We start from the raw sequence: 27268 nt of genomic DNA on the forward strand, positions 1-27268 counted from the left end.
TTCCTCCAGCTACTTTGGTTTCCTCCTACATTCCAAAGACATACTGACAGGGAATTTAGATTGTAAGCCCCAATGGAGACAGCGATGGTAATGTCTGTATAGTGATGCGGAATAAGGTAGCGCTATATAACAAAGCATAATATATAATAAATGTTGTAAACCTACTCACACAAGGCCTACACTATCACTTAAAATAATGCATGCACAGAAAGTCTTCATGTAGCACATTAGCAGATACCTTCAGAAGACTTATACAAGACTCAGCTAGGTTGCATATGCATATATTAGTATTATTTTAGAATATTATATTTCCTACCTTACTCTGTTACATTGCACAAAGTGAGTATACCTCAGGCATAATTGCCCCCCAAGTACCTCTGACAGATGATCTATAATGGCACTGACCACAAGCTTACACTCGGCATTGCAGACTACTACATTGGACCTGTGGAGTAATTTTAAGCAAATTTATTATGCAAATCAGCTCTCTACTAAAAAGAACAAAACTACAGCCCATTTATACAATCTAATTTGAAAAGTTGATTATCCAGCACATATCCAAAACAGTGAAAACAATTAAGAATGTTTATTTTTTTTATGATTAAAATAGAAAGTATATTACATTTTCTCATTGAGGATAATGTATTTTAAGCTATGACTAAGAGCCAGAAATTAGGGCTTGAATCACGTAAGGATATAATTTCATGGGTTTTTGATATGGAATCATTTTCTTATATTTTTAACTGCTTTGATTGTGTGCCGGATTACCACATTTCAAGTGTTCTACAAGTGCCCAACACGTTAAAGAGTCTGAGCACTGCTCACTAAGCCAGGTCTTTGGCTTGCTGACAAAAAGAGTATGAGTGAGCAGGAAACATGTTGCTTTTTTATCATAAGTTAATGTCTGACTCTTTACCGTACCTTGATACATGATTAGGTCGTTTACCAAGGTGGCTACCCATGTACAAGCAGCTGTTTCACAGAATGTGTTCTTCATTGGTATAGAGCAGCGTTGTGCTGCCAGACAGCATTGGGAGGCAGGAATGGCTTTCTACAAAGGGGCTAGTTGTGTATGAGCTCTTAGGGTATGTGCACACGATGCGGATTTTGCTGCGGATCCGCAGCAGTTTCCTATGCGCTTACAATTCAATGTAAACCTATGGGAAACAAAAAACGCTGTGCACATGCTGCGGAAAAAAACGCGCGGAAACGCAGCGGTTTACATTCCGCAACATGTCACTTCTTTCTGCGGATTCCGCAGCGGTTTTACAACTGCCCCTATGGAAAACCGCAGTTGTAAATCCGCAGTGAAAACCGCAGAAAAACCGCGGCAAATCTGCAGCAGAAAAATCCGCAGGGTACCATTTTAAGTGTGCACATAGCCTAATAGACAATACTCCATGGGGAAATGGATGCAAGATCATTTTTTTATCAGAAAAAAGATGCCTGGAGAACAAAACTATTTATGTAGTCTTATTGGTGATGCTTGTGAAATGATCGGAAGTTGGGAAGCTACCTCCAATGGGCGGAACTTGGCAGTTTTCTTTCTTTCTGGGAGGCAGCAAATATTAATACTTTTTTTTCCCATGGATCATTCCCAATAAAAGTCTATATATATTGGCCACAGTCATTCTCACCAAGGAAAGATAGAAAAGATAAAATCGTTCCACTTGGAGGGTCTGTACAAACATTCCTGATAACATTGGCCACTGTAGAATAAGTGTTTTACTGCTAGGACTTTTTCCTCCTTTCAAGCTGAATTAAAGGATGGTAGATGGTTCACTGGGGTTTTGTTTTACTTTCCTCTGGATCAACATTACAAATTTACAATTAATTAGCTGAATTTGATGGACCTTGGCCTATTTCCAACCTTGGTAACTATGAAACTATGTAACCAGGCGGCAAGCTGCTTGATAATTATCTTTCCAAGAAGAATCACATGGTGTTCAGCTGCTGTTAGATACAGTTTTGTGAGGAATACCCAAGATGTGCCATGCTGTCACAATGATTGCACGCTTTTATTGACTGAGTGTACTGTAGTTCACATTTGAAAATATAGTCAAATACGTATTGCAAGGCATATTCCACCGGTATTAATTAAGCAGTTCTTTCCTTATGGTTGATTATATTATATGTGGTAGATTAGCCAATTTCTATAGATTTCTTCTGAGAATTGTATTAAAGAAGAACTAAAATCTATTTAATTGTAATGTGAGAGTTGTGCGGCCAAAGGATTCATTGAGGCCTTTGAGTGGAATATTCAGCACTTACTACAGAACACTGTATATGCACACAGACGTCATAGAGGTTAATAATATGGACCTGTAGATACTCCATGTGTCAACATACAGGGTTCAATAATTCTGCACTGCTGTGTGCATGGAGTATTACAGTTAGCAAAATCCTTTAATATTTTACATTTCCTTTTCCAGTTGTGTAAGCCAAACAATATAGATAGAAGCTTGTTAGATAGAAGCTTGACCCGTTAATGGGATTATATCAGGCAAGAAACCAGCCCCAGTAGCATGTGACGTTAAACTGAGAACATAGACATGTGGATTCTTGAAAAGAGGTAAAACAGGAGCCCAAGGTTAATTTGATATTTAATCGCCTTAAGGGAACACTAGACAAAATACTATATACACAATGGATATACATATACGATAGCCAGATATGCAATTACAGGTGGTGGTACAATAAGGAAGAGCAAATGATACAAAAGTCAGTTACCAGTTGGATGTTAGACCTTGGTGCTGTGCAGCCACAAGGGAGATGTGGGGTGCCAGTGGTTTTGGTATCTTTCGAAACGATAAAATGGCATGATCTCCCTTAGAAGAGAAAGCTAAGCAAAGCCTCGCATGAGCAATTATCCCTTTGGTGAATAACTCCCTTTCCCACCCCCAGGATGGTCATAGTTTCACTCCCCCTTGAGTCTGGTAGCTGAAACTCCAAAACCTATGATGGATCATAACTTCTCAATGGGAGTTCATCCCCTTCCCGTTATCTCGGAAATGTAACTGGTATACACCTAAGATGTGCAATAACTCCATAACGCCTTATGAAGTTATGGCTCCTGTCTGCCTGGGGGGGTTGAAGCAGTTAAGTAACTTGGGCTATCAGCAGGGGTTCATGCTGCCAGAATGGTCTTGTTCTCAGCTAGGTTGCCAGGGGTGTGAGTTTTCCCACTTGAAGTTTTTGAAACTGGACCACCTACTGAGCCAGGTGCCCTGTCTCTGCTTCGCATTTTGAAGGAGGTCTATAATCTCGGACTCGATATGATACAGTCAATTGGCTTGAAATTATGTCCACCATATTTTTCACACCTCTCCCTTTAGAGGGCGCAAGGAAGGGCGCACTTTTTGCTGTTACCCCATGTACCTGCCCACAACGTCCCCTCAACGAGATAACCCATCAGCATTACCGTGGTCACAGTCCTTATTGTGGTGAATAATTAAGTGGTACTACTAGAGCACAAGGCTGTGCCCAAGCACTTGCATTAGATGCTCTAGGTGGTCCTCCCAAGTGGGACTGAAGATGGCAATATCCTCCAGGTACGTGGCCTCGTACACTTCAAGACTCTTGAGCAGAGTGTTGACCATCTACTGATACATATATGCTAGCCACCTTAGGGAGAGACCCAAATTGGGCTAAATGTAGCGGGACGAAAGAAGCCGAAAAGCCCTCTACTTAAAGGAAATACATTTAAGGATTTAAGGAGCTACATTTAGCCCAACTTGGGTCTCTCCCTAAGGTGGCTAGCATATATGTATCGCTTGCTCACCGAGCCCCACTCCATACAGCCAACCAATTCCAGCCCTGTGCTGATGAAGGCCTAAAGCCCGAAACACGTGTCCACAGGTAGGAATTGGTTGGCTGTGTAAATTTAAAAACTAATCCGCAGCATTGCACGCTTGGCGGTTCCAAGCGCTGTGGATTAGACTGGGGTGGAAAGAGATGATTTGCATAGCTCCACCTACTGCAAAGGATTCTGGGTAAACCTGCTATTCTTTGTATTATGCTGCTTGCAAGTACTTTCCGTTTCAGGAAAGCATCCACTATGACCATCTACTGAAAAGTGAAAGGGCCATTCTTCATGCCGAATGGCATCACAGCATCATGGTGAACAGTCCAAATATGGTGATAAAGGCAGAGCATTCCAACACCTTAGGAGAATCTTCCAATATCCCCAACTGATCAAGCAGGTCATTGATTCGCGGCATTGTGTACGCATCATGACCATGAGAGCATTGAGTGCCCAACCGCTACTGAATGCTTCTTTGACCCCCCGCTCCAGCAAACTCCTGGCACATGTGCAACTGCACCTGCAGAGAGACTATGTATGCTGAACACCGAAATAAGGGTGATCCCCAGTGTGCACATGATGGACAGTCAACTCTGTCCTTCCAGCCTTGTTGCTTAACAACTCCCCAAAGTGGTATAGGGTTGCCTACAGCTGAGAAAAAAGGTGCGCCAAAACCTGCTTGCAAACCTTCACATTCTTAGTGGATCCATTCACCCTAACCTGGGCAACCATATCCAGGAGGGTCTCCCCCTCTTCTGGAAAGTTGCATACTGGGAGGGAGCCAGCCTCCCACTCATGATGCGCCTTCATCATGTTCACAAGAAAGGCATTCCACCTTTCTCGCGTGTGGTCCAAGGTGACCAGGTATATTATGGCATTGAGCCGCTGGTGCATCACGTACGGGACTTCCCAGGTCGCCAGAAGCTTGTCCTTGGGTATGAGAACCAGTACCCACACCTTTTAACCCACGTGATAGGTGCTCTCACAAGCATTATTGTCATACCATTGCTTCTGGTCGGCCTGGGCTTGCACCATATTATCATGCACCAGCTGCGTCAAGGCCTCAATCCTGTACTGGAATTGCATGGCATACTCAATGACTGACACTCCAGGGTGGCTAAGTCTCATTCCAAGGCCTTTTTTCATCAGAGACAGGGGCCCCCGCATATGTTACCCATACAAGAGGTCAAAGGGGGAGAACCATGTTGGGGCCAGTTGAACCTCCCGATAGGCAAAAAAATCCTCATCCAATAAAATTGTTAAAAGGAAACTTCCCACATATTCCCAGTCAAAAACTACAAATACAAATTAGCGGCACTCATATCTAAACAGTTCTGTGTACAAACTTTGGGCCACACATTAAACCAGGGATTAAAGGAAGGTAGGGGTTGGGAGGGGTAGAAAGTACCACAACACTTTCCCTTATGATTTTCCACTATTAATGCCCTTGCCTGACCGCGGAGATGGCACCGTATTAATTTATGCAAGTTGTAGCATCCTAGCTCACTGTCTTCCCCTGGTAGACTCTAGATAATCCTAGGTAGTAGAAACCCTCACTGGAGGTGATGTATATATTTGTCATATTACATAAAAAATGCTTAACCAAAATGGCATTAATAAAGTGACAGTGCATAAGATAAGACCTATAATAGTACCACAAGCTGTTCTTTCACAAATATAGCAATGATGATTAGGTTAAATGTTGTCATGTCATTCAATACCATAAAATGTCAGTGCCCATAATAAAGTGCTAATAGTACTCAAATGGTATCATAAAGAGACTAAACCCCATTAAACAATGGCAATCTGAATATATAGATCCTTAACAATATTATCAAGTCTTAGCCTGTCATTTGGCAACCCCACAAAGCTACCAGTTTACCATGACCTCAACGTATTTCCCCATTCCTGTTCATGGTTCATCAGGAGGCTTTTAGGAGGTAGAAGATTAGCTGTAATCTCAAGAAATCATAATGCCCAATTCTAAGTATGTCTGTTTGTCCTATAGAACACCCTTAATACGTTCCCACAGGTGACTAGGTGATAGTAGGGTAGGACTCAGTCAAATGTTGTCCATAGGGATCCCTCATTGGTATAATATTAGAGGTATTAGGCAAGTTACTAGATCTAAGACTAATGTCTCCATTACTCAATAATATGTCCATCCATATCCAGGGTCCAACAAAATGGCCCTGCCGAAGCTGCAGCAAAATGTGCATTGGAGCAGGTGAAGGGGGCTGTGTTGCACCTATGGTCAACCTATGCGGGCTCTCAGTAAGGCCCGCATATGACCAGCCCCAGCTGTCTACAGGACCCTGCTGCATACTCCAGAGCTTCTTCTGATACATCTTAGGGGTCAAGGTGTACTGCTGGACCAGAGCCTGCTTGACACCCTCATAGCTGAGGGTGGTCTTGCTGGGCAGGTACCCAAAGATTTCCAGGGCCTTAACCCTGAGGCAAGGGGTTACGAACCTGACTCACTGATTCTCAGGCAAATGGTACTGATGACAAGTCTTTTCAAAAGACAAAAAGAAGGTGTCCTTTGTCCAGCAGGGGAAAGTCTTCAGCCAGCAGCTTCACGACCTGGATTTCAGGGGACTAATGAAAGGCTGGGGTGGGCTGCTGGAGCTGAAGCTTCAGCATTTTCAGCTGGTGCTTCTCTTTAGCTCTGCCCATTACCACTGGCCATCCTTGCAACCTTTGGTCACTAAGACAGAGCTGCAACCTGATGTACCACACGCCTTACCATATTTGCACTTGGACTGTCTAGTGCTGAGCTAATCTTTAGACTCTAGTGACAAAAATCTACTTCTGGTAGTCTTTAGGGTCTGAGAGTATGGTTTCACACTCACAAACACTATTATTTCGAAATTCCGCCGCTGCCACCAATATGTGAAGAACTGAACCTCACAGCCCCTCCTGATGTCACAAACGCATCAGTGGTTACGTTGTACAGTCTCCCCACTTTCATCAACGTGATGTTCCACAGCCCCTGGGGAACTGTAATATAAGCATCACAAAGTTGTGCACAGACACCCCCTGTCCACATGGGCACAGGGAGGCTTGGGAAGTTAGAGAGAGTGGCACATACAACCGCTAGATTTGCACAATACTAGCTCACAACCCTGAATGATTGAGAGACCCTTCTCACTAGCACCAGGGAAACAGAGGACTGACAGCCCTTTAGGACTGCTGTAAGAAACTCCTGATTGAGAGCTAGAAGGTCCAAGAAGAGACTGACTGGCTGAGAGACCCCTTTCATTTGCACCAATGGAACAGAGCCTTGCCAGCCCGGTAGGACTGCCACCAGTTCCTCGTTAGATATATGTCCTCTCTGTTAATGGGATTATATTGGGCCAGAAACAAGCCCCGGTCGAATGTGATGTTAAACCGAGAACTAGCTCTGGATGGTTTTAGTTTCCCTTCCCTTGTGTTTGGTAGCTGAATCTCTAAAACCTATGATGGATCAAAACTTCTCAACAGAAAGTCATAGGGAGGTGGCACTATTGGAACTGGCAGGAGCCCCCCATCCTTATGAAATTATGGTTTCTGTCCATCTTAGTTTTTTGGAAGCAATTCAGCAACTTGATCCCCCAGCAGGGGTTCATTCTGAGAGAAAGGCCTTGGTCTATAATCTCAACTGGATGTGATAGTCGATTGGCAAAAAAATATATCCCCATATTCTTCACAGAGCTATGCCTAGAAAGGGTCATTTACACTCATCTCAGGCCAGTATTTGATCAGAGTGTGATCATAGTGTGATCTGATTTTCTCTAATGATAAAAAGATTGGAAACAAAAATGTCTCTATCTTCTCCATTCTGTCAGTCTATGAAAATTGGACTGCATTCAAATGTCATCCGAGTGCAGTCATTTTTTTCCATGGCCATATTGACTTGCATGGCTGAGTTGACCCAAACATGGAAAGCTGCAATTTTAATACTCATATCCCTGAGTATTTAGTTTTTAATGAAGTTATTATTATAATTATTATTACACCATTTATTCCATGGCGCTTTACATGTGAAAAGGAGTATAGATAATAAAAAACAAGTACAGTAATCTTAAACAATACAAGTCATGACTGGTACAGGAGGAGAGAGGACCCTGCCTGTGAGAGCTCACAATCTACAAGGGATGGGTGGGGATACAATAGGGAAGGGTAGGGGCAGAGCATGTTATGCAGTGGTTTGGTGGATGGCTGTTTACAGCAGGTTGTAGGTTTGTCTGAAGAGGTGAGTTTTCTTGTTCCTTTTGAAGGTTTTCATGGTAGGCGAGAGTCTGATATGCTGGGATAGAGAGTTCCAGAGTAGGGGTGATACGCGGGAGAAAGCTTGTATGCAAGAGGAGATAAGAGTGGAGTAGAGAAGATCTTGTGAGGATCGGAGGATGTGTGCAGGTAAGTACCAGGAGACAAGGGCACAGATGTACGGAGGAGTCAGGTTGTGGATGGCTTTGTACGCCATGGTGACGGTTTTGAACTGGAGTCTTTGGATAATGGGGAGCCAGTGAAGGGATTGACAGAGGGGAGTGTTGTGAATTCTGTGGCTGAATTCACTCCTGTGGTCACAAGTGGTACTGCAGCTTCTGAGCTTCCTCCCTCAGGTGTTCTGGTGAGCTCGTTAACTGCTTCATTACTTAACTCCGCCTGATGCTGCTATCCTTGCTCCTTGTCAATGTTTCAGTGTTGGATCTGAGCTTCTCCTGATTGTTCCTGTGACCTGCTGCTCTGTATAGCTAAGTGCCTTTTGCTTTTTTGTTGCTTTTTTTCTGTCCAGCTTGTCTTTTGTTTTGCTGGAAGCTCTGAGACGCAAAGGGTGTACCGCCGTGCCGTTAGTTCGGCACGGTGGGTTTTTTTTTGCCCCCTTTGCGTGGTTTTGCTTTAGGGTTTTTTGTAGACTGCAAAGTTCGCTTTACTGTCCTCCCTCTGTCCTAGAATATCGGGCCCCACTTTGCTGAATCTATTTCATCCCTACGTTTTGTCTTTTCATCTTACTCACAGTCATTATATGTGGGGGGCTGCCTTTTCCTTTGGGGAATTTCTCTGGGGCAAGTCAGGCCTATTTTTCTATCTTCAGGCTAGCTAGTTTCTTAGGCTGTGCCGAGTTGCCTAGGTAGTTGTTAGGCGCAATCCACAGCCGCTTTTAGTTGTGTTTAGGATAGGATCAGGTGTGCAGTCTACAGAGTTTCCACGTCTCAGAGCTCGTTCTTGTATTTTGGGGTATTTGTCAGATCACTGTGTGCGCTCTGATCGCTAAGCACACTGTGTTTCTAGATTGCCTTCATAACACCTGTCATTAGCAAACATAACAGTACAAGGAGCCAAACTAATGATTCTCAATAGAGGGAAAGAAAAAGTTCTGACATCATTTTTTTTTTTTTCTGCTCTGTGTTCACTTTTTTTTTTCCCCTAGACATTTGGGTGATTCTGGACACAGGTGTGGACATGGATATTCAGGGTTTGTGCTCTTCAATGGATAATCTCGTTATAAATGTACAAAAAATTCAAGATACTATTGATCAGAAATCTATGTTAGAACCAAGAATTCCTATTCCTGATTTGTTTTTTGGAGATAGAACTAAGTTTTTAAGTTTCAAAAATAATTGTAAGCTATTTCTGGCCTTGAAAACCTCATTCTTCTGGTAATCCTATTCAACAGGTTTTGATTATTATTTCTTTTTTGCGCGGCGACCCTCAAGACTGGGCATTTTCTCTTGCGCCAGGAGACCCTGCATTGAGTAGTGTCGATGCGTTTTTCCTGGCGCTCGGATTGCTGTACGATGAGCCTAATTCAGTGGATCAGGCTGAGAAAAATTTGCTGGCTTTGTGCCAGGGTCAGGATGATATAGAAGTATATTGTCAGAAATTTAGGAAATGGTCAGTACTCACTCAGTGGAATGAATCTGCGCTGGCAGCTTTGTTCAGAAAGGGTCTCTCTGAGGCTCTTAAGGATGTCATGGTGGGATTTCCTATGCCTGCTGGTTTGAATGAGTCTTTGTCTTTGGCCATTCAGATCGGTCGACGCTTGCGCGAGCGTAAATCTGTGCACCATTTGGCGGTACTGCCTGAGGTTAAACCTGAGCCTATGCAGTGCGATAGGACTATGACTAGAGTTGAACGGCAGGAATACAGACGTCTGAATGGTCTGTGTTTCTACTGTGGTGATTCCACTCATGCTATTTCTGATTGTCCTAAGCGCACTAAGCGGTCCGCTAGGTCTGCTGTCATTGGTACTGTACAGTCCAAATTCCTTCTGTCCATTACCTTGATATGCTCTTTGTCGTCGTTTTCTGTCATGGCGTTTGTGGATTCGGGCGCTGCCCTGAATCTGATGGATTTGGATTATGCTAAACGTTGTGGGATTTTCTTGGAGCCTTTGCGGTGTCCTATTCCATAGAGAGGAATTGATGCTACACCTTTGGCCAAGAATAAACCTCAATACTGGGCCCAGCTGACCATGTGCATGGCTCCTGCACATCAGGAAGTTATTCGCTTTCTGGTGTTGCATAATCTGCATGATGTGGTCGTGTTGGGGTTGCCATGGCTACAAACCCATAATCCAGTATTGGATTGGAATTCCATGTCGGTATCCAGCTGGGGTTGTCAGGGGGTACATGGTGATGTTCCATTTTTGTCGATTTCGTCATCCACCCCTTCTGAGGTCCCAGAGTTCTTGTCTGATTATCAGGATGTATTTGAAGAGCCCAAGTCCGATGCTCTACCTCCGCATAGGGATTGTGATTGTGCTATCAATTTGATTCCTGGTAGTAAATTCCCTAAAGGTCGATTATTTAATTTATCCGTGCCCGAACACGCCGCTATGCGCAGTTATGTGAAGGAATCCCTGGAGAAGGGACATATTCGCCCATCGTCATCACCACTGGGAGCAGGGTTCTTCTTTGTAGCCAAGAAGGATGGTTCGCTGAGACCGTGTATTGATTACCGCCTTCTTAATAAGATCACTGTTAAATTTCAGTATCCCTTGCCATTGTTATCTGACTTGTTTGCTCGGATTAAGGGGGCTAGTTGGTTCACTAAGATAGATCTTCGTGGTGCGTATAATCTGGTGAGAATCAGGCAAGGAGATGAATGGAAAACTGCATTCAATACGCCCGAGGGTCATTTTGAGTATCTAGTGATGCCGTTCGGACTTGCCAATGCTCCATCTGTGTTTCAGTCTTTTATGCATGACATCTTCCGTGAGTATCTGGATAAATTCCTGATTGTTTACTTGGATGACATTTTGATCTTCTCAGATGATTGGGAGTCTCATGTGAAGCAGGTCAGAATGGTTTTTCAGGTCCTGCGTGCTAACTCTTTGTTTGTGAAGGGATCAAAGTGTCTCTTCGGTGTGCAGAAAGTTTCATTTTTAGGGTTCATCTTTACCCCTTCTACTATCGAGATGGATCCAGTTAAGGTCCAAGCCATCCAGGATTGGATTCAGCCGACATCTCTGAAAAGTCTGCAAAAGTTCCTGGGCTTTGCTAATTTTTATCGTCGCTTCATCTGTAATTTTTCTAGCATTGCCAAACCATTGACCGATTTGACCAAGAAGGGTGCTGATTTGGTTAATTGGTCTTCTGCTGCTGTGGAAGCTTTTCAGGAGTTGAAGCGTCGTTTTTGTTCTGCCCCTGTGTTGTGTCAGCCAGATGTTTCTCTTCCGTTCCAGGTCGAGGTTGATGCTTCTGAGATTGGAGCAGGGGCGGTTTTGTCACAGAGAGGTTCTGATTGCTCAGTGATGAAACCATGTGCTTTCTTTTCCAGGAAGTTTTCGCCCGCTGAGCGTAATTATGATGTGGGCAATCGAGAGTTGCTGGCCATGAAGTGGGCATTCGAGGAGTGGCGTCATTGGCTTGAAGGAGCTAAGCATCGCGTGGTGGTATTGACTGATCATAAGAACTTGACTTATCTCGAGTCTGCCAAGCGCTTGAATCCTAGACAGGCCCGTTGGTTGTTATTTTTTGCCCGCTTCGACTTTGTGATTTCGTACCTTCCGGGCTCTAAAAATGTGAAGGCGGATGCTCTGTCTAGGAGTTTTGTGCCCGACTCTCCGGGTTTATCTGAGCCAGCGGGTATCCTCAAGGAAGGAGTCATTGTGTCTGCCATCTCCCCTGATTTGCGGCGGGTGCTGCAAAAATTTCAGGCGAATAAACCTGATCGTTGTCCAGCAGAGAAACTGTTCGTCCCTGATAGGTGGACTAATAAACTTATCTCTGAACTTCATTGTTCGGTGTTGGCTGGTCATCCTGGAATCTTTGGTACCAGAGAGTTAGTGGCTAGATCCTTCTGGTGGCCATCTCTGTCACGGGATGTACGTACTTTTGTGCAGTCCTGTGGGATTTGTGCTAGGGCTAAGCCCTGCTGTTCTCGTGCCAGTGGGTTGCTTTTGCCCTTGCCGGTCCCAAAGAGGCCTTGGACACATATTTCGATGGATTTCATTTCTGACCTTCCCGTTTCTCAAAAGATGTCAGTCATTTGGGTGGTCTGTGATCGCTTTTCTAAAATGGTCCATCTGGTGCCCTTGGCTAAATTGCCTTCCTCCTCTTATTTGGTACCTTTGTTCTTTCAGCATGTGGTTCGGTTGCATGGCATTCCTGAGAATATTGTTTCTGACAGAGGTTCCCAGTTTGTTTCAAGGTTTTGGCGAGCCTTTTGTGGTAGGATGGGCATTGACCTATCCTTTTCCTCGGCTTTCCATCCTCAGACTAATGGCCAGACCGAACGAACCAATCAGACCTTGGAAACATATCTGAGATGTTTTATTTCTGCAGACCAGGATGATTGGGTGTCCTTTTTGCCGTTGGCTGAGTTCGCCCTTAATAATCGGGCCAGCTCGGCTACCTTGGTTTCTCCATTTTTTTGCAATTCTGGGTTCCATCCTCGTTTCTCTTCAGGACAGGTTGAGTCTTCGGACTGTCCTGGTGTGGATTCTGTGGTGGATAGGTTGCAGCAGATCTGGACTCAGGTAGTGGACAATTTGATCTTGTCCCAGGAGAAAGCTCAACTTTTCGCTAATCGCAGACGCCGTGTGGGTCCCCGACTTCGTGTTGGGGATCTGGTTTGGTTGTCTTCTCGTCATATTCCTATGAAGGTTTCTTCTCCTAAATTTAAACCTCGTTTTATTGGTCCGTATAGGATTTCTGAGGTTCTCAATCCTGTGTCTTTTCGTTTGACCCTCCCAGACTCCTTTTCCATACATAATGTATTCCATAGGTCGTTGTTGCGGAGATACGTGGCACCTATGGTTCCATCTGTTGAGCCTCCTGCCCCGGTTTTGGTGGAGGGGGAATTGGAGTATATTGTGGAGAAGATTTTGGATTCTCGTGTTTCTACACGGAAACTCCAGTATCTGGTTAAATGGAAGGGTTATGCTCAGGAAGATAATTCCTGGGTTTTTGCCTCTGATGTTCATGCTTCCGATCTTGTTCGTGCCTTTCATGCGGCTCATCCTGGTCGGCCTGGGGGCTCTGGTGAGGGTTCGGTGACCCCTCCTCAAGGGGGGGGTACTGTTGTGAATTCTGTGGCTGAATTCACTCCTGTGGTCACAAGTGGTACTGCAGCTTCTGAGCTTCCTCCCTCAGGTGTTCTGGTGAGCTCGTTAACTGCTTCATTACTTAACTCCGCCTGATGCTGCTATCCTTGCTCCTTGTCAATGTTTCAGTGTTGGATCTGAGCTTCTCCTGATTGTTCCTGTGACCTGCTGCTCTGTATAGCTAAGTGCCTTTTGCTTTTTTGTTGCTTTTTTTCTGTCCAGCTTGTCTTTTGTTTTGCTGGAAGCTCTGAGACGCAAAGGGTGTACCGCCGTGCCGTTAGTTCGGCACGGTGGGTTTTTTTTGCCCCCTTTGCGTGGTTTTGCTTTAGGGTTTTTTGTAGACTGCAAAGTTCGCTTTACTGTCCTCGCTCTGTCCTAGAATATCGGGCCCCACTTTGCTGAATCTATTTCATCCCTACGTTTTGTCTTTTCATCTTACTCACAGTCATTATATGTGGGGGGCTGCCTTTTCCTTTGGGGAATTTCTCTGGGGCAAGTCAGGCCTATTTTTCTATCTTCAGGCTAGCTAGTTTCTTAGGCTGTGCCGAGTTGCCTAGGTAGTTGTTAGGCGCAATCCACAGCCGCTTTTAGTTGTGTTTAGGATAGGATCAGGTGTGCAGTCTACAGAGTTTCCACGTCTCAGAGCTCGTTCTTGTATTTTTGGGTATTTGTCAGATCACTGTGTGCGCTCTGATCGCTAAGCACACTGTGTTTCTGGATTGCCTTCATAACACCTGTCATTAGCAAACATAACAGGGGAGAAGCTGGGGAATAGCGGGGGGACAGGTGGATTAGTCGGGCAGCAGAGTTTAGAATAGATTGGAGGGGTGCGAGAGTGTTAGAGGGGAGGCCACAAAATAGGAGGTTGCAGTAGTCAAGGCAGGAGATGATGAGGGCATGCACTAGAGTTTTTGCAGATTCTAGGTTGAAGGGTGTACTGATTCGTTAAATATTTTTGAGTTATAGTCGGCAGGAAGTGGAAAGAGCTTGGATATGTGGTTTGAAGGAGAGATCAGAGTAAAGGATTACCCCGAGGCAGCGAGCTTGTGAGACTGGGGAGAGTGATCAGCCATAAACTTTAATGGAAAGGTCTGTTGGGGGGAGTCGAGTGAGATGTGGGAAAGATATTGAAGTTCTAAAGGTATGGACTTTTATTTAGTGCTACTTTATCAAGAAGGTGTGGCTCACTGGATAATCTGGAGGCATGTTTTTTTGAATACTCCCCATTATTATCCTTTGAGCCCCACCTCCTTTGAAAGAGTATAAAAATTAGTACCAAATAAAAGGCCTATATGTCTGAATCACATAAAGGATTTGCAAAAAAATTAAAACAATAATCAGAGAACAAAATAAGAGCTAAAACTGTCTATTTTTGAACTGGTGACATGTACTCTATAAGTCTTTCCACAAACATATTTTATCTGTTTGCATTCCAGGTTTTTCTAAAGTTTGTGCATTCCACTTAGATAGTTAATAACATTTTTAACCACAAAAGACACAATTCAATAAGGAATTTTACCTTCAGGGTATGTGCACACGTCAGGATTTTTTCCTGACCAAATCCTGAGATTTCTGCCAGAAATCCGCGTTTTTTTTGCGTGGATTTCTCGCGGAAATTGCGCGTTTTTTGCGCAGATTTTGCGCAGATTTTTTGTGGAATTTTTGCGTTTTTTTTTTTTCCTGAAAGTCATTTTTGCTTAGAAATCCGCAAAAATTCCGGAAAAAGATAGAGCATGTCCGGATTTTTTGCGGTATGCGTTTTTTTTGCGGAAAAAAACGCATACATCTGCACAAAAAATCCCGAATGCATTCTAAATGATAGGATGCATATTTTTAGCGCTTTTGATGCGGAATTATAGCATTTTTATAGCGAAATTCCGCAAAAAAAACCGCTAAAAATCCTGACGTGTGCACATACCCACAAACAGTTCAAATATTCATGGGAAATCTTATTACAATGCATAAATATATGGGGGGGGGGGCAGTACAGAGATCTTTGTAATGATCTTTTTACATTTAGGCCTGTAATGGTGACAGGGGGGCATCCTCTATATCTAAAGGAAAAAAAGTTTAATCAGAATCATAGATGCTAATTCTTTACTAGAGTTGAGCGACCTTGACCTTTTTAGAGTCGAGCCGGGTTTCGAGAAACCCGACTATCTCAAAAGTCGGGTCGAGTGAAATCGGCCGATTATGACGTAAAGTCGGGATCGACCGAAACACGAAAACCAATGCAAGTCAATGGGGCAGCATAGTCGGCAGTGAGTGGGGGCCAGGAAAACACCTAGAGTGCCCATTTTAACCCCTTCCCGACCTTTGACGCCACGTAGGCGTCATGAAAGTCGGTGCCATTCCGACCCATGACGCCTATGCGGCGTCATGGAAAGATCGCGTCCCTGCAGATCGGGTGAAAGGGTTAACTCCCATTTCACCCGATCTGCAGGGACAGGGGGAGTGGTAGTTTAGCCCAGGGGGGGTGGCTTCACCCCCTCGTGGCTACGATCGCTCTGATTGGCTGTTGAAAGTGAAACTGCCAATCAGAGCGATTTGTAATATTTCACCCATTATAACGGGTGAAATATTACAATCCAGCCATGGCCGATGCTGAAATATCATCGGCCATGGCTGGAAATACTAGTGTGCCCCCACCCCACCCCTCCGATCGCCCCCCCACCCCCCCGATCTGGCCGGTACACTGCTCCGGCTCCCCTCCGTCCAGTGCTCCGCTCCCCCCCGTGCTCGTGTCCGCTCCCCCCGTGCTCCAATCACCCCCCCGTGCTCCAATCACCCCCCCTGCACTCCGATCCACCCCCCCCGTGCTCCGTTCCACCCCCCCGTGCTCCATTCCAGCCCCCCCGTGCTCCGTTCCACGCCCCCCGCGCTCCGTTCCACCCCTCCCGCGCTCCGATTCCCCCCCCCGTGCTCCGATCCCCCCCCCGTGGTCCCCCCCCCACCCTATCATACTTACCGATCCAGCCGTGGTCCCGTCCGTCTTCTCCCGGGCGCCGCCATCTTCCAAAATGGCGGGCGCATGCGCAGTGCGCCCGCCGAATCTGCCGGCCGGCAGATTCGTTCCAAAGTGCATTTTGATCACTGAGATATAATCTATCTCAGTGATCAAAATAAAAAAAATAATAAATGACCCCCCCCCTTTGTCACCCCCATAGGTAGGGACAATAAAAAAATAAAGAAATTTTTTTTTTTCCACTAATGTTAGAATAGGGTTAGGGTTAGGGGTAGGGTTAGGGGTAGGGTTAGGGTTAGGGTTAGGGTTAGGGCTAGGGGTAGGGGTAGGGTTAGGGTTAGGGGTAGGGGTAGGGTTAGGGTTAGGGGTAGGGTTAGGGGTAGGGTTAGGGTTAGGGGTAGGGTTAGGGCTAGGGTTAGGGTTAGGAATGTGCACACGTATTCTGGTCCTCTGCGGATTTTTCCGCTGCGGATTTGATAAATCCGCAGTGCTAAACCGCTGCGGATTTATGGCGGATTTACCGCGTTTTTTTCTGCGCATTTCACTGCGGTTTTACAATTGCGATTTTCTATTGGAGCAGTTGTAAAACCGCTGCGGAATCCGCACAAAGAAGTGACATGCTGCGGAATGTAAACCGCTGCGTTTCCGTGCAGTTTTTCCGCAGCATGTGTACAGCGATTTTTGTTTCCCATAGGTTTACATTGAACTGTACACTCATGGGAAACTGCTGCGGATCCGCAGCGTGTGCACATACCTTTAGAATTAGGCTATGTGCACACGGTGCGGATTTGGCTGCGGATTCGCAGCAGTATTCCATCAGGTTTACAGTACCATGTAAACATATGAAAAACCAAATCCGCTGTGCCCATGGTGCGGAAAATACCGCGCGGGAACGCTGCGTTGTATTTTCCGCAGCATGTCAATTCTTTGTGCGGATTCCGCAGCGTTTTACACCTGTTCCTCAATAGGAATCCGCAGGTGAAATCCGCACAAAAAACACTGGAAATCCGCGGAAAATCCGCAGGTAAAACACAGTGCCTTTTACCCGCGGATTTTTCAAAAATGGTGCGGAAATATCTCAGACGAATCCGCAACGTGGGCACATAGCCTTAGGGTTAGGGTTGGAATTAGGGTTGTGGTTAGGGTTAGGGGTGTGTTGGGGTTAGTGTTGTGGTTAGGGGTGTGTTGGGGTTAGGGTTGTGATTAGGGTTATGGCTACAGTTGGGATTAGGGTTAGGGGTGTGTTGGGGTTAGTGTTGGAGGTAGAATTGAGGGGTTACCACTGTTTAGGCACATCAGGGGTCTCCAAACGCAACATGGCGCCACCATTGATTCCAGCCAATCTCGTATTCAAAAAGTCAAATGGTGCTCCCTCACTTCCGAGCCCTGACGTGTGCCCAAACAGTGGTTTACCCCCACATATGGGGTACCAGCATACTCAGGACAAACTGCGCAACAATTACTGGGGTCCAATTTCTCCTGTTACCCTTGTGAATCTAAAAAAATGCTTGCTAAAACATAATTTTTGAGGAAAGAAAAATGATTTTTTATTTTCACGGCTCTGCGTTGTAAACATCTGTGAAGCACTTGGGGGTTCAAAGTGCTCACCACATATCTAGATAAGTTCCTTGGGGGGTCTAGTTTCTAAAATGGGGTCACTTGTGGGGGGTCTCTACTGTTTAGGCACACCAGGGGCTCTGCAAACGCAATGTGACACCCGCAGACCATTCCATCAAAGTCTGCATTTCAAAAGTCACTACTTCCCTTCTGAGCCCCGACGTGTGCCCAAACAGTGGTTTACCCCCACATATGGGGTATCAGCGTACTCAGGAGAAACTGGACAACAACTTTTGGGGTCCAATTTCTCCTGTAACCCTTGGGAAAATAAAAAATTCTGGGCTAAATAATTATTTTTGAGGAAAGAAAACGTATTTATTATTTTCACGGCTCTGCATTATAAACTTCTATGAAGCACTTGGGGGTTCAAAGTGCTCACCACACATCTAGATAAGTTCCTTTCAGGGTCTAGTTTCCAAAATGGGGTCACTTGTGGGGGGTTTCTACTGTTTAGGCACATCAGGGGCTCTGCAAACGCAACGTGACGCCCGCAGAGCATTCCATCAAAGTCTGCATTTCAAAACGTCACTACTTCAATTCCGAGCCCCGGCATGTGCCCAAACAGTAGTTTACCCCCACATATGGGGTATCACCGTACTCAGGAGAAACTGGACAACAACTTTTGGGGTCAAATTTCTCCTGTTACCCTTGGGAAAATTAAAAAATTCTGGGCTAAATAATTATTTTTGAGGAAAGAAAACGTATTTATTATTTTCACGGCTCTGCATTATAAACTTCTATGAAGCACTTGGGGGTTCAAAGTGCTCACCACACATCTAGATAAGTTCCTTTGGGGGTCTAGTTTCCAAAATGGGGTCACTTGTGGGGGGTTTCTACTGTTAAGCCACATCAGGGGCTCTGCAAACGCAACGTGACGCCCACAGAGCATTCCATCAAAGTCTGCATTTCAAAACGTCACTACTTCACTTCCGAGCCCCGGCATGTGCCCAAACAGTGATTTACCCCCACATATGGGGTATCAGCGTACTCAGGAGAAACTGGACAACAACTTTTGGGGTCAAATTTCTCCTGTTACCCTTGGGAAAATAAAAAATTGCAGGCTAAAAGATCATTTTTGAGAAAATAATTTTTTTTTTATTTTCATGGCTCTGCGTTATAAACTTCTGTGAAGCACTTGGGGGTTCAAAGTCCTCACCACACATCTAGATTAGTTCCTTTGGGGGTCTAGTTTCCAAAATGGTGTCATTTCTGGGGGATCTCCAATGTTTAAGCACACAGGGGCTCTCCAAACGTGACATGGTGTCCGCTAATGATTGGAGCTAATTTTCCATTTAAAAAGCCAAATGGCGTGCCATCCCTTCCGAGCCCTGCCGTGCGCCCAAACAGTGGTTTACCCCCACATATGGGGTATCAGCGTACTCAGGACAAACTGGACAACAATATTTGGGGTCCAATTTCTCCCATTATCCTTGGCAAAATAGGAAATTCCAGGCTAAAAAATCATTTTTGAGGAAAGAAAAATTATTTTTTATTTTCATGGCTCTGCGTTATAAACTTCTGTGAAGCACCTGGGGGTTTAAAGTGCTCAATATGCATCTAGATAAGTTCCTTGGGGGGTCTAGTTTCCAAAATGGGGTCACTTGTGGGGGAGCTCCAATGTTTAGGCACACAGGGGGCTCTCCAAACGCGATATGGTGTCCGCTAACAATTGGAGCTAATTTTCCATTCAAAAAGTCAAATGGCGCGCCTTCCCTTCCGAGCCCTGCCGTGTGCCCAAACAGTGGTTTACCCCCACATATGAGGTATCGGCGTACTCGGGAGAAATTGCCCAACAAATTTTATGATCCATTTTATCCTACTGCCCATGTGAAAATGAAAAAATTGAGGCGAAAATAATTTTTTTGTGAAAAAAAAGTACTTTTTCATTTTTACAGATCAATTTGTGAAGCACCTGAGGGTTTAAAGTGCTCACTAGGCAACTAAATAAGTTCCTTGGGGGGTCTAGTTTCCAAAATGGGGTCACTTGTGGGGGAGCGCCAATGTTTAGGCACACAGGAGCTATCCAAACGCGACATGGTGTCCGCTAACGATGGAAATAATTTTTCATTCAAAAAGTCAAATGGCGCTCCTTCCCTTCCGAGCCTTACCATGTGCCCAAACAGTGGTTTACCCCCACATGTGAGGTATTGGTGTACTCAGGAGAAATTGCCCAACACATTTTAGGATCCATTTTATCCTGTTGCCCATGTGAAAATGAAAAAATTGAGGCTAAAAGAATTTTTTTGTGAAAAAAAAGTACTTTTTCATTTTTACGGATCAATTTGTGAAGCACCTGGGGGTTCAAAGTGCTCACTATGCATCTAGATAAGTTCCTTGGGGCGTCTAGTTTCCAAAATGGGGTCATTTGTGGGGGAGCTCCAATTTTTAGGCACACGGGGGCTCTCCAAACGTGACATGGTGTCCGCTAAAGAGTGGAGCCAATTTTTGATTCAAAAAGTCAAATGGCGCTCCTTCCCTTCCAAGCCCTGCCGTGCGCCCAAACAGTGGTTTACCCCCACATATGAGGTATCAGCGTACTCAGGACAAATTGGACAACAACTTTCGTGGTTCAGTTTCTCCTTTTACCATTGGGAAAATAAAAAAATTGTTGCTAAAAAATAATTTTTGTGACTAAAAAGTTAAATGTTCATTTTTTCCTTCCATGTTGCTTCTGCTGCTGTGAAGCACCTGAAGGGTTAATAAACTTCTTGAATGTGGTTTTGAGTACCTTGAGGGGTGCAGTTTTTAGAATGGTGTCACTTTTGGGTATTTTCAGCCATATAGACCCCTCAAACTGACTTCAAATGTGAGGTGGTCCCTAAAAAAAATGGTTTTGTAAATTTCGTTGTAAAAATGACAAATCGCTGGTCAAATTTTAACCCTTATAACTTCCTAACAAAAAAAAATTTTGTTTCCAAAATTGTGCTGATGTAAAGTAAACATGTGGGAAATGTTATTTATTAACTATTTTGAGTCACATATCTCTCTGGTTTAACAGAATAAAAATTCAAAATGTGAAAATTGCGAAATTTTCAAAATTTTCGCCAAATTTCCGTGTTTATCACAAATAAATGCAGAATTTATTGACCTAAATTTACCACTAACATGAAGCCCAATATGTCACGAAAAAACAATCTCAGAACCGCTAGGATCCGTTGAAGCGTTCCTGAGTTATTACCTCATAAAGGGACACTGGTCAGAATTGCAAAAAACGGCAAGGTCTTTAAGGTCAAAATAGGCTGGGTCTTGAAAGGGTTAATGTCAAAACCATCCATTCTTCTTAATGAAGCTTGTCAAGCGTAATTTACCTTATAATAATTGGAAGGCATTTGAAATTGGGGGTCATTTGGCTAAAGTTGTGTGGGGTAGACTGGTTCAAGTAATTAGTGGGCCCAGGAAATCTGGACCACGTCACGGCAGTGGAGCAGGGAGAGGTAAGTATTTCAACTTTGCAAGTGCTGTGATCCTGAGCAAGCAGGGGGGGCCCACTTGTTGGCATTGGCACTGGCACAGGGCCCCTCAAAGTACAGCGGTGTGTTTGCACGGCGGGGGCGCCTCCCACCGGCAGCAACACTTTTGCGTACTATGAGAGGCCCTGTGCCAGTGACGTCGCCAACTAGTATTCCTCCCCCACCTGATGAAGGAACCTGCACTTTCATCTGCACCTTCCTCTTTGTCCCCGTGTAAGGTGGTATGGTATGCGGGAAGAGCAACCTGACTTTCAGCAGGGTCACAATGTTGTTGTGTAGCATGCACGGGGAATGTTGCGTTATGGGTCAATGTACCAGCAGACTCATCTATCACTGGCTGGGCAATGGGCACGATGAAGTGGAAACACAGATATAGGCCCAAAGAATAAAGTGGGCTAAATGCAGTTCAAAATTGGTAACACAGGAATAACCAGGGGGCATTGCAGTGGAGGACAACTGGAATGAGAGGCTGACACAGAGAGTAGGGCCAAATCAGTAAGTAGTCGAAATGCAGTTCAAAATTGGCAACCGTAGTAAACAGGCGGCACAGCTTTGTTCAGTGGAGGAGAACAGCAAGGAGTGGCAGACACCGATAGTAGGCCCCAACCCAACTAGTAGGCCAAATGCAGTCTAACATTAACAACTACTTAACGAGAGCCTGAAAATGGAATTTCAGGACAGGAAACCAGGAGAACAGCAAGGAGTGGCAGACACCGATAGTAGGCCCCAAACCAACTAGTACGCCAAATGCAGTTGTTCCATTTAACCACAATTTAATGAGAGCCTGAAGATAGAAGCTCAGGAAAGGCAACCTGGGGAACACCTTGGAGTGTAACACACCATCTCTCTCCACCCCATACCCATTTTGTAGGCCTAATGCAGTGTACTTTTCTACAACTACTAAACGAGAGTCGGAAGACCGAAGCAATGGCAAGGAAACCTGGGGAACACCTTGGAGTGTAACACACCATCTCTCTCCACCCCATACCCAATTTGTAGGCCTAATGCAGTGTAGTTTCCAAGAACTACTAAACGAGAGCCGGAAGATCGAAGCTCAGGAAAGGCAACCTGGGGAACACCTTGGAGTGTAACACACCCTCTCTCTACACCCCATACCCAATTTGAAGGCCTAATGCAGTGTAGTTTCCAAGAACTACTAAACGAGAGCCGGAAGATCGAAGCTCAGGAAAGGCAACCTGGGGAACACCTTGGAGTGGAACACACCATCTCTCTCCACCCCATACCCAATTTGTAGGCCTAATGCAGTGTAGTTTCCAAGAACTACTAAACGAGAGCCGGAAGATCGAAGCTCAGGAAAGGCAACCTGGGGAACACCTTGGAGTGTAACACACCCTCTCTCTACACCCCATACCCAATTTGAAGGCCTAATGCAGTGTAGTTTCCAAGAACTACTAAACGAGAGCCGGAAGATCGAAGCTCAGGAAAGGCAACCTGGGGAACACCTTGGAGTGTAACACACCCTCTCTCTACACCCCATACCCAATTTGAAGGCCTAATGCAGCGTAGTTTCCAACAACTACTAAACGAGAGCCGGAAGATCGAAGCTCAGGAAAGGCAACCTGGGGAACACTTTGGAGTTTAACAAACCCTCTCTCTACACCCCATACCCAATTTGTAGGCCTAATGCAGCGTAGTTTCCGACAACTACTAAACGAGAGCATAAAGATCGAAGCTCAGGAAAGGCAACCTGGGGAACACCTTGGAGTGTAACACACCCTCTCTCTACACCCCATACCCAATTTGAAGGCCTAATGCAGTGTAGTTTCCAAGAACTACTAAACGAGAGCCGGAAGATCGAAGCTCAGGAAAGGCAACCTGGGGAACACCTTGGAGTGTAACAAACCCTCTCTCTACACCCCATACCCAATTTGTAGGCCTAATGCAGCGTAGTTTCCGACAACTACTAAACGAGAGCATGAAGATCGAAGCTCAGGAAAGGCAACCTGGGGAACACCTTGGAGTGTAACACACCCTCTCTCTACACCCCATACCCAATTTGAAGGCCTAATGCAGTGTAGTTTCCAAGAACTACTAAACGAGAGCCGGAAGATCGAAGCTCAGGAAAGGCAACCTGGGGAACACCTTGGAGTGGAACACACCATCTCTCTACACCCCATACCCAATTTGAAGGCCTAATGCAGCGTAGTTTCCAACAACTACTAAACGAGAGCCGGAAGATCGAAGCTCAGGAAAGGCAACCTGGGGAACACCTTGGAGTGTAACACAACGCCTCTCTAGACCACGGAAGGGCTGATTCTTAGGAAGGAAGGCTGTTGGAAATAAGCATTGCGCGTCCGAGGGTGATTATATTCTTATTAGGTATATACTCACCCTCGGACGCGCCCTGCTTCTTTATTTGGAATGAATGTTTATTTGCAATGTGGTGTTGACTTTCTCTATTATTTTGGTAATTAACGATTTTATTATTTTCATTGTTTTGCATCTTCTCGGCAATAATATAAAGAAGACGCGACAGGACAACACTCGTTGGATGCCATATCTGTGTTTTCAATTTAAAAAACCTTTCAGTTAACTACTTGCAGGAGAAAGTAATTGTAGCTGGTGGCCATTTTTAGTACTGTACCAGATTTTAGTTGTGTGTTTGTTTTTAATGTTAAAATGTCTGCATTTGATATCTCACCAGTATTTTCTTTTTTATAAGCAAAATACTTTTTTTTTTTTTTTTATGATGTTGGTTCAAGGGGTACACGGGCAGCAGTAGACAGGTCAGTGGAGGCCTAGTGGAAGGAGGGACCGCAGACAGGCTTCGAAGCCCTAACATAATAAATTGGGCTGCCTGTAGGCAATTTAAAATTGGTTCCAGGGGAACACGGGCAGCAGTAGACAGGTCAGTGGAGGCCTAGAGGAAGGAGGGACCGCAGATGCGCCAATGTTTCCCCCATACCAAATTTGTAGGCCTAATGCAGTGTAGTTTCCAACAACTACTAAACGAGAGCCGGAATATCGAAGCTCAGGAAAGGCAACCTGGGGAACACCTTGGAGTGTAACACACCCTCTCTCTACACCCCATACCCAATTTGAAGGCCTAATGCAGCGTAGTTTCCAACAACTACTAAACGAGAGCCGGAAGATCGAAGCTCAGGAAAGGCAACCTGGGGAACACCTTGGAGTGTAACAAACCCTCTCTCTACACCCCATACCCAATTTGTAGGCCTAATGCAGCGTAGTTTCCGACAACTACTAAACGAGAGCATGAAGATCGAAGCTCAGGAAAGGCAACCTGGGGAACACCTTGGAGTGTAACACACCCTCTCTCTACACCCCATACCCAATTTGAAGGCCTAATGCAGTGTAGTTTCCAAGAACTACTAAACGAGAGCCGGAAGATCGAAGCTCAGGAAAGGCAACCTGGGGAACACCTTGGAGTGGAACACACCATCTCTCTACACCCCATACCCAATTTGAAGGCCTAATGCAGCGTAGTTTCCAACAACTACTAAACGAGAGCCGGAAGATCGAAGCTCAGGAAAGGCAACCTGGGGAACACCTTGGAGTGTAACACAACGTCTCTCTACACCACGGAAGGGCTGATTCTTAGGAAGGAAGGCTGTTGGAAATAAGCATTGCGCGTCCGAGGGTGATTATATTCTTATTAGGTATATACTCACCCTCGGACGCGCCCTGCTTCTTTATTTGGAATGAATGTTTATTTGCAATGTGGTGTTGACTTTCTCTATTATTTTGGTAATTAATGATTTTATTATTTTCATTGTTTTGCATCTTCTCGGCAATAATATAAAGAAGACGCGACAGGACAACACTCGGTGGATGCCATATCTGTGTTTTCAATTTAAAAAACCTTTCAGTTAACTACTTGCAGGAGAAAGTAATTGTAGCTGGTGGCCATTTTTAGTACTGTACCAGATTTTAGTTGTGTGTTTGTTTTTAATGTTAAAATGTCTGCATTTGATATCTCTCCAGTATTTTCTTTTTTATAAGCAAAATACTTATTTTTATATTTTCTGATGTTGGTTCCAGGGGTACACGGGCAGCAGTGGTGTGGTCAGTGGAGGCCTAGTGGAAGGAGTGACCGCAGACAGGCATCGAAGGCCTAAAATAATAACACATGGCTGTAGGCAATTTTAAATTGTTTCCAGGGGTACACGGGCAGCAGTGGTGTGGTCAGTGGAGGCCTAGTGGAAGGAGTGACCACAGACAGGCATCGAAGGCCTAAAATAATAACACATGGCTGTAGGCAATTTTAAATTGGTTCCAGGGGTACACGGGCAGCAGTGCCCTGGTCAGTGTAGTAGTAGTTGAAAGAATGGACCGCAGACAGGCATCGAAGGCCTAAAATAAAAAAATTGGGCTGGCTGTAGGCAATTTTAAATTGGTTCCAGGGGTACACGGGCAGCAGTGGTGTGGTCAGTGGAGGCCTAGTGGAAGGAGTGACCACAGACAGGCATCGAAGGCCTAAAATAATAACACATGGCTGTAGGCAATTTTAAATTGGTTCCAGGGGTACACGGGCAGCAGTGCCCTGGTCAGTGTAGTAGTAGTTGAAAGAATGGACCGCAGACAGGCATCGAAGGCCTAAAATAAAAAAATTGGGCTGGCTGTAGGCAATTTTAAATTGGTTCCAGGGGTACACGGGCAGCAGTGGTGTGGTCAGTGGAGGCCTAGTGGAAGGAGTGACCGCAGACAGGCATCGAAGGCCTAAAATAATAACACATGGCTGTAGGCAATTTTAAATTGGTTCCAGGGGTACACGGGCAGCAGTGGTGTGGTCAGTGTAATAGTAGTTGAAAGAATGGACCGCAGACAGGCATCGAAGGCCTAAAATAATAACACATGGCTGTAGGCAATTTTAAATTGGTTCCAGGGGTACACGGGCAGCAGTGGTGTGGTCAGTGGAGGCCTAGTGGAAGGAGTGACCGCAGACAGGCATCGAAGGCCTAAAATAATAACACATGGCTGTAGGCAATTTTAAATTGGTTCCAGGGGTACACGGGCAGCAGTGGTGTGGTCAGTGGAGGCCTAGTGGAAGGAGTGACCACAGACAGGCATCGAAGGCCTAACATAACAAAAATGTCAATACAATGGTATTGTCAGTGGCAGGCATTGAAGGATGTCAGCGCATAGACTAAACATTGGTGGAGCTGTGAGATAATTTTGCAAGTGGTAGAGCACTGTTTGAGCTGGGGTGGGGGGAAACTGTCTTGTGGCCGGCGGTACAGGCCCAGGGCCCCTCATATTGCAACGGTGTGTCTGACGTTGGGTGCGCACCACCACCGCCAGAGACACTTTATTGTACTAGGAGGGACCCAGTGGCAGTGCCGTCAACCAAAAGCGGGCTCACCCACCTCTTCAGACAAACTGCACTCTCACGGGTGCTGTCGCCAAGTGTCGATACCACGGCCCCGTGTGGGGAGTTTGGCCATTTAGTGAGGTGTAAACATGTCGTATGCTGGACAATCAGGTGCTGAAAATTACGAGATTGGAAAAGGCATTCAGAATAGTCCACAGGCAAGACCTTTTCATAGGAAAGCTAGGTGTCAGCCGGGCAAGGTGGGGCAAAAGATTTCGAAATCCAGTTGTGGTTCATTTTAATGAAGGTTAGATCATCTACATTTTGGGTAGCCAGACGAGTCCTTTTTTCTGTTAGTATTGAACCTGCAGCACTGAATACTCTTTCTGATAGGACATTAGCTGCCGGGCAAGCAAGCTCCTGCAATGCATATTCTGCCAATTCTGGCCAGGTGTCTAATTTTGATGCCCAGTAATCAAATGGGAATGACGGTTGAGGGAGAACATCGATAAGGGATGAAAAATAGTTTGTAACCATACTGGACAAATGTTGTCTCCTGTCACTTTGAATTGATGCAGCAGTACCTGTCCTG

At 45.2% G+C, this 27268-nt stretch overlaps 1 long non-coding RNA gene across 1 annotated transcript in view; it reads left to right on the forward strand.

The window, feature by feature from the left end:
• Window positions 1–27268, forward strand: part of LOC138657752 (uncharacterized) — a 143958-nt gene that overhangs the window by 54847 nt on the left and 61843 nt on the right. The window lies entirely within an intron of this gene.

The sequence above is a fragment of the Ranitomeya imitator genome, chromosome 1 (genome assembly GCF_032444005.1).
Source record: "Ranitomeya imitator isolate aRanImi1 chromosome 1, aRanImi1.pri, whole genome shotgun sequence".
Lineage (NCBI taxonomy): Eukaryota > Metazoa > Chordata > Amphibia > Anura > Dendrobatidae > Ranitomeya > Ranitomeya imitator.